Source organism: Capra hircus, unplaced genomic scaffold (assembly GCF_001704415.2).
Source record: "Capra hircus breed San Clemente unplaced genomic scaffold, ASM170441v1, whole genome shotgun sequence".
In the NCBI taxonomy this organism is placed as follows: domain Eukaryota; kingdom Metazoa; phylum Chordata; class Mammalia; order Artiodactyla; family Bovidae; genus Capra; species Capra hircus.
Genome location: NW_017213471.1, coordinates 11983 through 23543, shown reverse-complemented (window position 1 = coordinate 23543; position 11561 = coordinate 11983). Strand labels below are relative to the sequence as shown.

General features: G+C 38.4%; 1 pseudogene; it reads right to left on the bottom strand.

Annotated features, from left to right (window-relative positions):
* Positions 1-2789: 2789 nt before the first annotated feature.
* On the bottom strand, positions 2790-4406 carry LOC108635300 (annotated as a pseudogene).
* Positions 4407-11561: the final 7155 nt, after the last annotated feature.

The following is an 11561-nucleotide window of genomic DNA, read 5'->3' as shown; positions in this document are numbered from 1 at the left end:
AAACTAGAATTTAAGGAGACACGTGTACCCAATATTCATCACAGCACTGTTTATAATAGCCAGGACATGGAGACAACCTAAATGTCCAGCAGCAGACGAATGGATAAGAAAGCTGTGGTACATATACACAATGGAATATTACTCAGTCATTAAAAAGAATGCATTTGAATCAGTTCTAATGAGGTGGATGAAACTGGGGCCGATTTTACAGAGGTGAAGTAAGCCAGAAAGAAAAAAACACCAATACAAGTATACTAACACATATATATGGAATTTAGAAAGATGGTAATGACAACCCTGTATGCGAGACAGCAAAAGAGACACAGATGTAAAGAACAGACTTTGACTCTGTGGGAGATGGAGAGGATGGGATGATTGGGGAGAATGGGATTGAAAATGTATATTATCATGTAAGAAACAAATCTCTAGTCTAGGTTCGATACAAGATACAGGATGCTTAGGGCTAGTGCACTAGGATGACCCAGAAAGATGATATGGGGAGGGGTGGTGGGATAGGGGTTCAGGGTTGGGAACTCATGTACACCTGTGGTGGATTCATGTCAATGTATGGCAAAACCAACACAGTATTGTAAAGTAAAAAAATAAAATTTAAACAATAAATAAATAAATAAAAAGTAGAAAAAAAAAGAATGCAATAGTCTGCACATTTATACACAGAGTTTTTAACTGAGATCAGAATACAGAAACAAACTCTTTATACACTTAAAAGTGGTTTAAGCTAACACTTAACAACGTGCTTTGGCCCAAGTAAACTAAATGAAAAAGTCTAGTAAAATATTAAAAGTGCAAATCAATCAATTCAGCATTGAGTACATGGATACAATTTGTTTGTATCTGAATTTACACTCAGGAAAGTACCCAAAATGCAGACAATAGACTCACTATAGCTTAGTCATCTGTAGTCATTCCTCTTCATTTTGAGAGGGATGCTAACCCCTTGGTGATTATCACTTTTGAGCATTCTGTGAAAACTTAGAGGATTTAAATAAACTGATGAGGGGACAGGAAGAAAAGAGTGAGAAAAGAAAAAGAGCAGAAAAGGAAGAGGAAACAGAAAGATTCCCCCAGTATAGGTCTACAGCCAGGATCCCAGCATCCTTGAAAGGTGCACAGAGATTGCTAGATATCTGTGCCAGAAGCAGAGAAGGGATGACATTTAACTCCAGGAGAAGACTCAACTCCAGGAGCCCAATGGAGGCAGCCAAATGTGCTGATGTTTAGGAACCAATACTTAGAGGGTAACCCGCAGGTCTGTGAAAGAGCCCTTGGAAATATCAAGAAAAAGGTTTACACAAGTATAATCAGATTAGATAGTTGGATAGATTAGAGGAAGGATAATAACTCTGACCTGATAATTACTGGAAATAAATGAAGACAGTTTCTGCACATCAGACTTTGTCAAGTAAGACTGAAACACAGTAATTGTTTTGATTAAATGGGAAATTACACACACAAAGAATTAGCTGTTAACTGTAATAGAGTCATGTCCAAGGCAAGATAAGACACAAAACTGAAATTTCACATGTTCAAGTAGGGTAAGACACGTGTAACTGGAAAAGGTAAGAAAAAGTTCTATAAAGTATTTAATGACCCTGGACCATTTTTATCTATTTCATTTACTATTCTCGAGACAACTCCATTGTAGCTTAAGGGTAAGAGAACTAAATTTAGCCCAATTCATAAACTGAACAGATTGCCTGTGTTTGATCACTTTCAGTTAAAACTGTGGGTCCAGTACCAATCAGACTGGACGTCCAGGGTTTTTTTTTTTTTTTTTCCCCCCCTTTGGGAATCTTAACTTGCTTTACTATTGTGACTGAGACAGATATGGCTATTTCACTGTGACTATAGGCCAGCCAAATGGGAAAGGGGATGGAATGATCAAATTCCCCCTTTTGATCACTCCAACAGGAGGTCCACAGCACCTGGCCTCATTCTATTTAACTATCTCTGCTTCTCCAACTGCAGCCAATGATACACAGGGTCTACTTGATGCTTGCAGGGGTCTCTCCACCAAACACAGACATTTTAACAGCTGGCTTCCTTGAGATGTCCCTGGGCTAGGTAAAGATACGCTGAGACAGTGTTCCTTCTGCCTTGGCTCCATGTCTGGAGTGAATGTATGCCTCTTCCTCAGATGGGAAAGAAGCCACAGCTCTTCACTGATAAAATCCCGCAGTGGGCCAAACTCACATCATAGCTTCTCGATCACCTTCTCCACAGCACGCTTTCAGAGCCAGGTTATCTTGCATCAGCATAAGAGGCACTTCAGAGAGTTTAGCAGCTCAAGGGACCATACCATAACAAAGCCATTCCAATCTGGCTATATACTTGATACTGATATCTTCAAGGCATGAAAAGCAGTTGAAAATTACGTTGATAAAACACTCTACAGGTTATATGTATAGTAAAGCTTTTGAACTTACAAAGAACATGAAATACCAATATAGGTTGTTACTTTTCCTTTCTCCGCCTCTCTCATTCTCTCTCTCTCTCACACACACACACACATTCTTTTTACATGTCACTACAATTACATGAAAAACAGGTAATACATTTTTAAATAACCTCAATATTCAGATCAAACAAAACTGTACTTCATGTATTTAAAACAAAAACACATAAATTACCCATTGGTTTCTCTATATTTGATATTATTGAATAATGTTATAATTTGATCTTTTTGTTTTTAATGTTTTATTTTAATTTGATTGAAATACTTGCTTCAGACTTACTGAAAGTAATATTAACTTTTTTTTTTCTTTTTTTGACCTCCTACTTTTAGATTTGGGGGGTGATGATTCAAAATCAGATGTGTTCACAGTAATGGATGCCACTTCCACCAATCCTGGTTGAAGGGGTTCCAGTGATACCTGAATAACAACTTTGGTTTCAGGAGATAATCCTTCTCACTGCTTAGGCTTCTTAAACATTTGATGACACTGGGTCTTGTGCTCCCTTTTCTCTTCGAAAGTTAAAAACTGTAGCCGACATTTGGAACACTGGTGAAAACTCTTATCCCAGTGCCCTCTATGATGACGTCTGTATGCTGTTGCAGTTTTAAAAATTTTGAGACAAAACGGGCAAAGTAAATTCTTAGTGTTACCATGGCATGCTCTGAAATGTGCATCCAAATCTGCAAAAAATGATGATCTGTAACTGCAAACCTGGCATACATAGGGCATTTCACCAGGCTTATGATTGTCTTTCATGTGCTCTAAGAGAACCTGATCTGTCTCAAAGGGAAATTCACAGATTTGACAGACTGTGGAGGGCCCCTGGGGAGTGTGGACACTTTCAATGTGACACTGCAGCTGGAAGGGAGTAGGAAACTGGCGGAGGCAGTGCTGGCAGGTGGTGTGGTTTTTTCCAGCTGTCACCTCTGTGCCTGTCAAGTTCCAAATGGTGTTTCATGTGATTCATAAACTTGAAATTTTTTAGAACTTTCAAGCAGCTGAGGCATTTAAAGGCTGTGTGGGTCTTCAGTTCTGGCTGCCCAACTCCTATATGCTCTCCGTATTAGAAGTCACGAAGTAACACAATCAAATTTCCTTCTGTGGGAACAACAATCTTGTTTTGACTTGCTAAACTTGGAAAGACAGTTTTTGTCAGTCCATTTTCCCCTCAAGGACTTACAGACTTGCAATGAACATTGTCCTTTGGAAAAGCTGTTGGACAAAGTTCTCCCTTCTGAACATGGCTTAGCGAGGTATGGACATTGTCTGGGGTGCTTTGCTGAGTAGTCACTGTATGAAAAATACCTGAAGGGGACAAAGCTAAAGAATGTTCCCCTATAATCCAATCACTGATTTTAGGCCTTTGGGGATTTATGCTATTTGTTTCAGAAGTGGAAATTTGCCTGATACATGAGGACTTTTATTTATATCTCCCGCAGAAATGGCTGTTTCTACCGGATGCTGCAATAAACTTGTGAAGGAAATCAAAGGGGAACATAACTTTGAAAAGCTATTAGGCACTATTTGTGGTGAAATATTTTTATACTCAGCTTTAGACAAAGGCTCAATAATAATAGGACTATCTGTTGATCTTGATTCAGAGTCAGAAACTGGCAAGACAGTCTTTGCTTCTGATGTAGGAGTCACATGACTAACAGTCTGTAATTTGTGAGCGTTATCATTCCTGAAGTGACCATACATTTTTCTCCTTGAACAAGAACCTGGGGTAACTCTGCTGAGTATGTTTGAAACGACTGGTTTTGAAGTTGCAGTCATCCCAACAAAGATCACATCAGTATCTTCATTTACATGTTCCACTCCAAACAAGATCAGTTCAGAATCTTCATCATCAACTTGTATGGTTTCTCCCTCACTGTGCTGTAGTTTTGGCTCTTGCTCTTCTTCAGAAAACATAAATAGTGGTTCCATATTTTAAATATTTTTTTTTAATTCTTTTAGGGTGTGGCCATAAGCCTCAGTGCTCCCTTTATACAAACTGCCACCTAAGTATAAACATACTACATATTAGTTAAGTACAGAAAAATGTGCTATTTCATTATCTCCAAAACTCTAGGGTAGTTATAAACACCCTTATCTTACAGATAAAGACACTGAGTGTCAAAGAGAATAAATGACAGCTGAAAAACCTAGAGGAGTCTTTCCACGTTGAAGGTCAGGAAGGGCGGTGGTGAGGAGACACCCCTCATCCAAGGTAAGGAGCAGTGGCTGCACTTTGCTGAAGCAGCCATGAAGAGATAACCCATGCTCAAGGTAAGAGAAAACCAGTAAGATGGTAAGTGCTGCAAAGGGGCATCATAGGGCAGACACACTGAAACCATACTCACACAAAACTAGTCAATCTAATCACACCAAGACCACAGCCTTGTCTAACTCAGTGAAACCAAGCCATGCCTGTGGGGCAACCCAAGATGGGCAGGTCATGGTGGAGAGGTCTGACAGAATGTGGTCCACTGGAGAAGCGAGTGGCAAACACTTCACTATTCTTGCCTTGAGAACCCAAGAACAGTATGAAAAGGCAAAATGACAGGATACTGAAAGAGGAACTCCCCAGGTCACCAGGTGCCCAATATGCTACTGGAGATCAGTGGAGAAATAACTCCAAGAAGAATGAAAGGATGGAGCCAAAGCAAAAATAATACCCAGCTGTGGATGTGACTGGTGATAGAAACAAGGTCCAGTGCTGTAAAGACCAATATTGCATAGGAACCTGGAAAGTCAGGTCCATGAATCAAGGCAAATTGGAAGTGGTCAAACAAGAGATGGCAAGAGTGAACGTCAACATTCTAGGAATCAACAAACAAAAATGGACTGGTATCTGTGAATTTGATTCAGATGACTATTATATCTACTACTGTGGGCAGGAATCTCTCAGAAGAAATGGAGTAACCATCACGGTCAAAAAAAAGAGTCTGAAATGCATTACTTGGATGCAAGCTCAAAAACGACAGAATGATCTCTGTTCATCCCCAAGGCAAACCATTCAATATCACGGTAATTCAAGTCTATGTCCCAAACAGTAATGCTGAAGAAGCTGAAGTTTAATTGTTTTATGAAGACCTACAAGACCTTTTAGAACTAATACCAAAAAAAGATGTCTGTTTCATTATAGGGGACTAGAATGCAAAAGTAGGAAGTCAAGAAACAGCTCGAGTAACAGGCAAATTTGGCCTTGGAATGTGGAATGAAGCAGGGCAACAACTAATAGAGTTTTGCCAAGAAAATGCACTGGTCATAGCAAACACCCTCTTCCAACAACACAAGAGAAGACTTTACACATGGACATCACCAGATGGTCAACACTGAAATCAGACTGATTATATTCTTTGCAACCAAAGATGGAGAAGCTCTATACACTGAACAACAACAACAAAAAAAGACCAGGAGCTGACTTTGTTCAGATCATGAACTCATTATTACCAAACTCAGATTCAAATTGAAGAAAGTAGGAAAAACCGTTAGACCATTCAGGTATGACCTAAATCAAATCCCTTATGATTATACAGTGGAAGTGAGAAATAGATTTAAGGGGCTAAATCTGATAGATAGTGTGCCTGATGAACTATGGAATGACGCTCATGACATTGTACAGGAGAGAGGGATCAAGAGCATCCCCATCGAAAAGAAATGCAAAAAAAGCAAAATGGCTGTCTGGGGAGGCCTTGAAAATAGCTGTTGAAAGAAGGGAAGCAAAAAGCAAAGAAGAAAAGGAAAGATATAAGCATCTGAATGTAGATTTCCAAAAAATAGTAAGAAGAGATAAAGTTTTTTTCAGCAATCAATGCAGAGAAATAGAGGAAGACAACAGAATGGGAAAAACTGGAGATCGCTTCAAGAAAATTAGAGATATCAAAGGAACATTTCATGCAAAGTTGGGCTCAATAAAGGATAGAAATGGTATGGGACCTAACAGAAGCAGAGGATATTAAGAAGAGGTGGCAAGAAACAAAAGAACTGTACAAAAAAGATCTTCATGACCCAGATAATCACGACGGTGTGATCACTCATCTAGAGCCAGACATCCTGGAATATGAAGTCAAGTGGGCCTTAGAAACATCACTATGAACAAAGTTGGTGGTGGTGATGGAATTCCAGTGGAGCTATAGAAAATTCTCAAAGATGATGCTGTGAAAGTGCTACACTCAATATGCCAACAATATGCTGGAAAACCCAGCAGTGGCCACAGGACTGGAAAAGGTCAGTTTTCATTCCAATCCCCAAAAATGGCAATGCCAAAGAATGCTCAAACTAACACAAAATTGACTCATCTCACATGCTAGTAATGTAATGCTCAAAATTCTCCAAGCCAGGCTTCAGCAATACATGAACCACGAACTCCCTGATGTTAAGCTGGTTTTAGAGAAGGCAGAGGAACCTGAGATCAAATTGCCAACATCTGCTGGATCATGTAAAAAGCAAGAGAGTTCCAGAAAAACATCTATTTCTGCTTTATTGAATATTCCAAAGCCTATGACTGTGTGGATCACAATAAACTGTGGAAAATTTGAAAGAGATGGGAATACCAGACCACCTAACCTGCCTCTTGAGAAATCTGTATGAAAGTCAGGAAGAAACACTTAGAACTGGACATGGAACAATAGACTGGTTCCAAATAGGAAAAGGAGTACGTCAAGGCTGTATATTGTCATCCTGCTTATTTAACTTATATGCAGAGTACATCATGAGAAACGCCGGACTGGAAGAAACACAAGCTGGGATCAAGATTGCCAGGAGAAATATCAATAACCTCAGATATGCAGATGACATCACCCTTATCGCAGAAAGTGAAGAGGAACTAAAAAGCCTCTTGATGAAAGTGAAAGCGGAGAGTGAAAAAGTTGGCTTATAGCTCAACATTCCGAAAACAAAGATCATGGCATCTGGTCCCATCACTTCATGGGAAATAGATGGGGAAACAGTGGAAACAGTGTCAGACTTTATTTGGGGGTGGGGGGGGCTCCAAAATCACTGCAGGTGCTGACTGCAGCCATGATATTAAAAGATGCTTAATCCTTGGAAGAAAAGTTAGGACCAACCTAGATAGCATATTCAAAAGCAGAGACATTACTTTGTCGACTAATGTTCATCTTGTCAAGGCTATGGTTTTTCCAGTAGTCATGTGTGGATGTGAGTGTGGGACTGTGAAGAAGGCTGAGCACTGACCAATTGATGTTTTTGAACTGTGATTTTGGAGAAGACTCTTGAGAGTCTCTTGGACTTTAGGGAGATCCAACAAATACATTTTGAAGGAGATCAGCCCTGGGATTTCTTTGGAAGAAATTATGCTAACACTGAAACTCCAGTACTTTGGGCATCTCATGTGAAGTGTTGACTCATTGGAAAAGACTTTGATGCTGGGATGGATTGGGGACAGGAGGAGAAGGGGACGACAGAGGCTGAGATGGCTTGATGGCATCATGGACTCGATGGGCATGAGTCTGAGTGAACTCCGGGAGTGTTGATGGACAGGGAGGCATGGCATGCTGCAGTTCATGGGGTCGAAAAGAGTCAGACACGACTGAACGACTGAAATAACTGAACTGAACAAATGTACATGACTCTAGAATCATAGCTTTGTCCTATGTTGACTTTAATCTCTTCTATTTAAAAAATAAAACAACAACAACACTGATCATTAGGTAAAATCACATGTAAAGGTGGAATATTTTTACAAAAGCACTACTGTACAGTGTTTAGAAACATTTACTTTGGATTGAAAGAAGATTAATTTGAAATTCTTAGTTAATCACACACCAGCTTTTTTGGGGGGGAAATGTATAACTTTAAATGTGTTTCTGTATCTTAAAGACAAACATGCTTATTTCTTAGACTTAAGTTTAACAGCCCCTTTTAAAAAGCATCAGCTCTTCAATGGCATCTTCTTTTGTAGTAAAATTGGAAGAAAATGTTTCTAAAAGCACACTTCAACTGATTCACACATACTAATTTCACAAGTATTAATACAGAAAATAGGTAGCAAATTCAAAATATAAAGTGTCTATAATAGTTAACAAACAGCATAATTCAATGTCAAGTACTTAACACAGACCTAGGAAATTGAGAATGAATTCTCTTGATATTCTCCCCCCAATTCTACACTGATATATCCTAAATATCTCCCTCTAATCCTGACAAAACTTAAATCCAACAATGCTTTATCCTTCACTCCACATGCCTCTTCCCCACGTAGCAGGCGAAGTGATGCCAGTATTTCTCTCATATCACTATCAGACAGAGCCATCACAGACACACACACACAACTGATATCTCTTATGAATACAGGTGAAAGAGTCCTCAACAAAATATTGAAAAACAAATTCTAATAACATATATAAAAGACTGTATACCATGATCACATGGGATTTATGGAGGCATGCAAAGTTGGTTCATTATATGAAAGTCAATCAACATTATGCCGTCTTAATACAATAAAGGATAAAAAACACATCTGCCTGCAGAAAAAAGCATTTCCCTGAATCTAGCACCTTTTCATACTAGAGGTTAAAAAAACACTTTATAACTGAGAACAGAAGAGAATATTCTCAATCAAAGGGTACCTGTAAAAGACCCACAGCTAACATCATACTTAATAATGAAAAACTGAAAGCTTTCCCTCTAAGAATGGGAGCAACACAAGGAAGTCTATTCCACACTTTGGCTCAATATTATACTGGCAGTTCTATAACCAGAGCAATCAGGTAAGAAAAAGGAATTGTTGTTGTTGTTTAAAAAAAAAAAAAAAACAGCCTTCAGAATGGAAAGGAAAAAGTCAAAGTATTTTGGAGAGAACATACTTTTGTACATAGAAAATCCTGAAGAAACCACAAGTATTAGAATTAATAACAAGCTTGCAGTATACAAGAAAAATATTTTAAAAAATCAATCACATTTCTGTACAGTAGCAAGAAATGTTATGAAAATGAATGTAAGTAAACACTTAAATCTACAGTAGCATTAAAAAATACTTGGGAAGTCAGAAAGAGAAAGACAAATATCATATGGTATCACTTACATGTGAACTCTAAAATATGACACAAATAAATTTATCTATGAAACAGAAATAGACTCACAGTCATAGAGAGCAGACTATGTAATTACCAAGAGGGAAGGGTGAAACAGGGACAGATTGGGAGCTGGTGATCAGCAGACACAAACTATAATATTAATATATAGAATAGATAAACAAGATTGTACTGTATAGCCCAAGGAACTATATTTGTGATAAACAATAATGGAAAAGGATATGAAAAAACTGTGTGTATGTGTGTGTGTACATATGAAGGAAAGGAAAGGTAAAGGGAAGGAAAGGAAAGGGCAACTGTTGGCAAGCACCTACAGAAACTGGATCCTTGTGTGTTATGGATAGATTTTAAAACGGTGCAACTGCTACAGAAAACAGTACAAAGGCTCCTCGAAAAATTAAAAGTAGAACTACCACATGATTCAGCAATTCCACTTCTGGCTATAAATTCAAAAGAAGCTAACATGGGGTCTTGAGATATTTGCACAGCCATGCTCACAGCAGCACTAATCACAACAACTAAAAGGGGAAGCATCTAAATGTCCATCAAATGTGATATATACATACAATGAAACATTACTTAGCCATATAAAGGAAATTCTGTCACATGCTACAACATGCATGATCCTTCAAGACATCAAGTCAAATGAAATAACCCAGTTATGAAAAAGACAAATACTGTCTGTTTCCACTTATATGAAATATCTAATATAGTCAAGCAATAGAAAGGAAACAAAGAAGAATGATGCAGTCCAGGGTCTAGGGAAACAGGGAAGAAAAGAGGAGTTGTTGTTTAATGGGACAGGTGATGAGTACAGAGTTTCAATTTTGCAAGATGAAAAGGTGTAGAGATCTGTTTCATAACAATGTAATAATGAATCCCCTCGTAGTTCAGAGGTTAGGACTCCATGCTTTCCTATCAGGGGCCTGGGTATGTTCTTGAACCAGGGAACTGTCATTTAAGCTGCATAGCACAGCTAAAACAATGACAACAACAACAAAACAACACTGTCACTATGTGTGTGTGTATGTGTTAGTCACTCACTCATGTCCAAATCTTTGCATCCCCATTGACTATAGCTCACCAGGCTCCTTTGTCCATTGGATTCTCCAGGCAAGAATACTGGAGTGGTTTGCCATTTTTTTCTCCAAAAATGCTGATGAAAGTGTGTGAAATACTTAGCATGTAAAAATGGTTAAAATGGTAAAAGTTTAAGTTAAATGTTTTTTACAACAATTAAAAAAATAAAAAAGCATTTAACAACCGGGAAAATAATTTGAATAGATATTTGTGACTCTTTTCGACCATATGGACTGTAGCCTAACAGGCTCCTTCATTCGTGGGGTTTTCCCGGCAAAAGTGCTGGAGTGGATTGCCATTTCCTTCTTCAGGGGATCTTCCCGACACAGGAATTGAACCCAGGTCTCCAGCATTGCAGGCAGATTCTTTACCTTCTGAACCATCAGAGAAGGCCCTAGCGAAATGTAAATCAGTTTTAGTGAGATACTATTTCACATCCATTAGCTTGGCTATAATCAAAAAGAGGAATAATAACAAGTGCTGCAGAGGATGTGGAGAAAAGGAATCTTCAGATATTGTTGATGGAATTGCTGTAAAAAGGTACAACCACTTTTTGGTTTGTCAATACCTCAAAAATTAAATATAGAGTAGCCATATGCTCAAGCAATTTCACTCTTTTTTATATATCCATAAAAACTGAAAATGTTCAGTCCATTCAAAAACAGTGGTTCACAGCAACATTACTCACAATAGCCACAAAGAGTACACCATCCGAATATTATCCATTAATTGAGGAATGGATAAGTAAACTGTGGTATATGCTCACAATGGTCTACATGGAACCCATATACCATATTCGTATACCATATTCATCCATTAAAAAAAATGCACTGCTATACAGCCATGAAATGGATGAATCTTGAAAATACACAAACTAGGGGACTTCTCTGGAGATCCAGAATTTAAGACTCTCCACAGGTTCCATCCCTGGGCTGGGAACTAAGATCCCACATGTCACATAGCT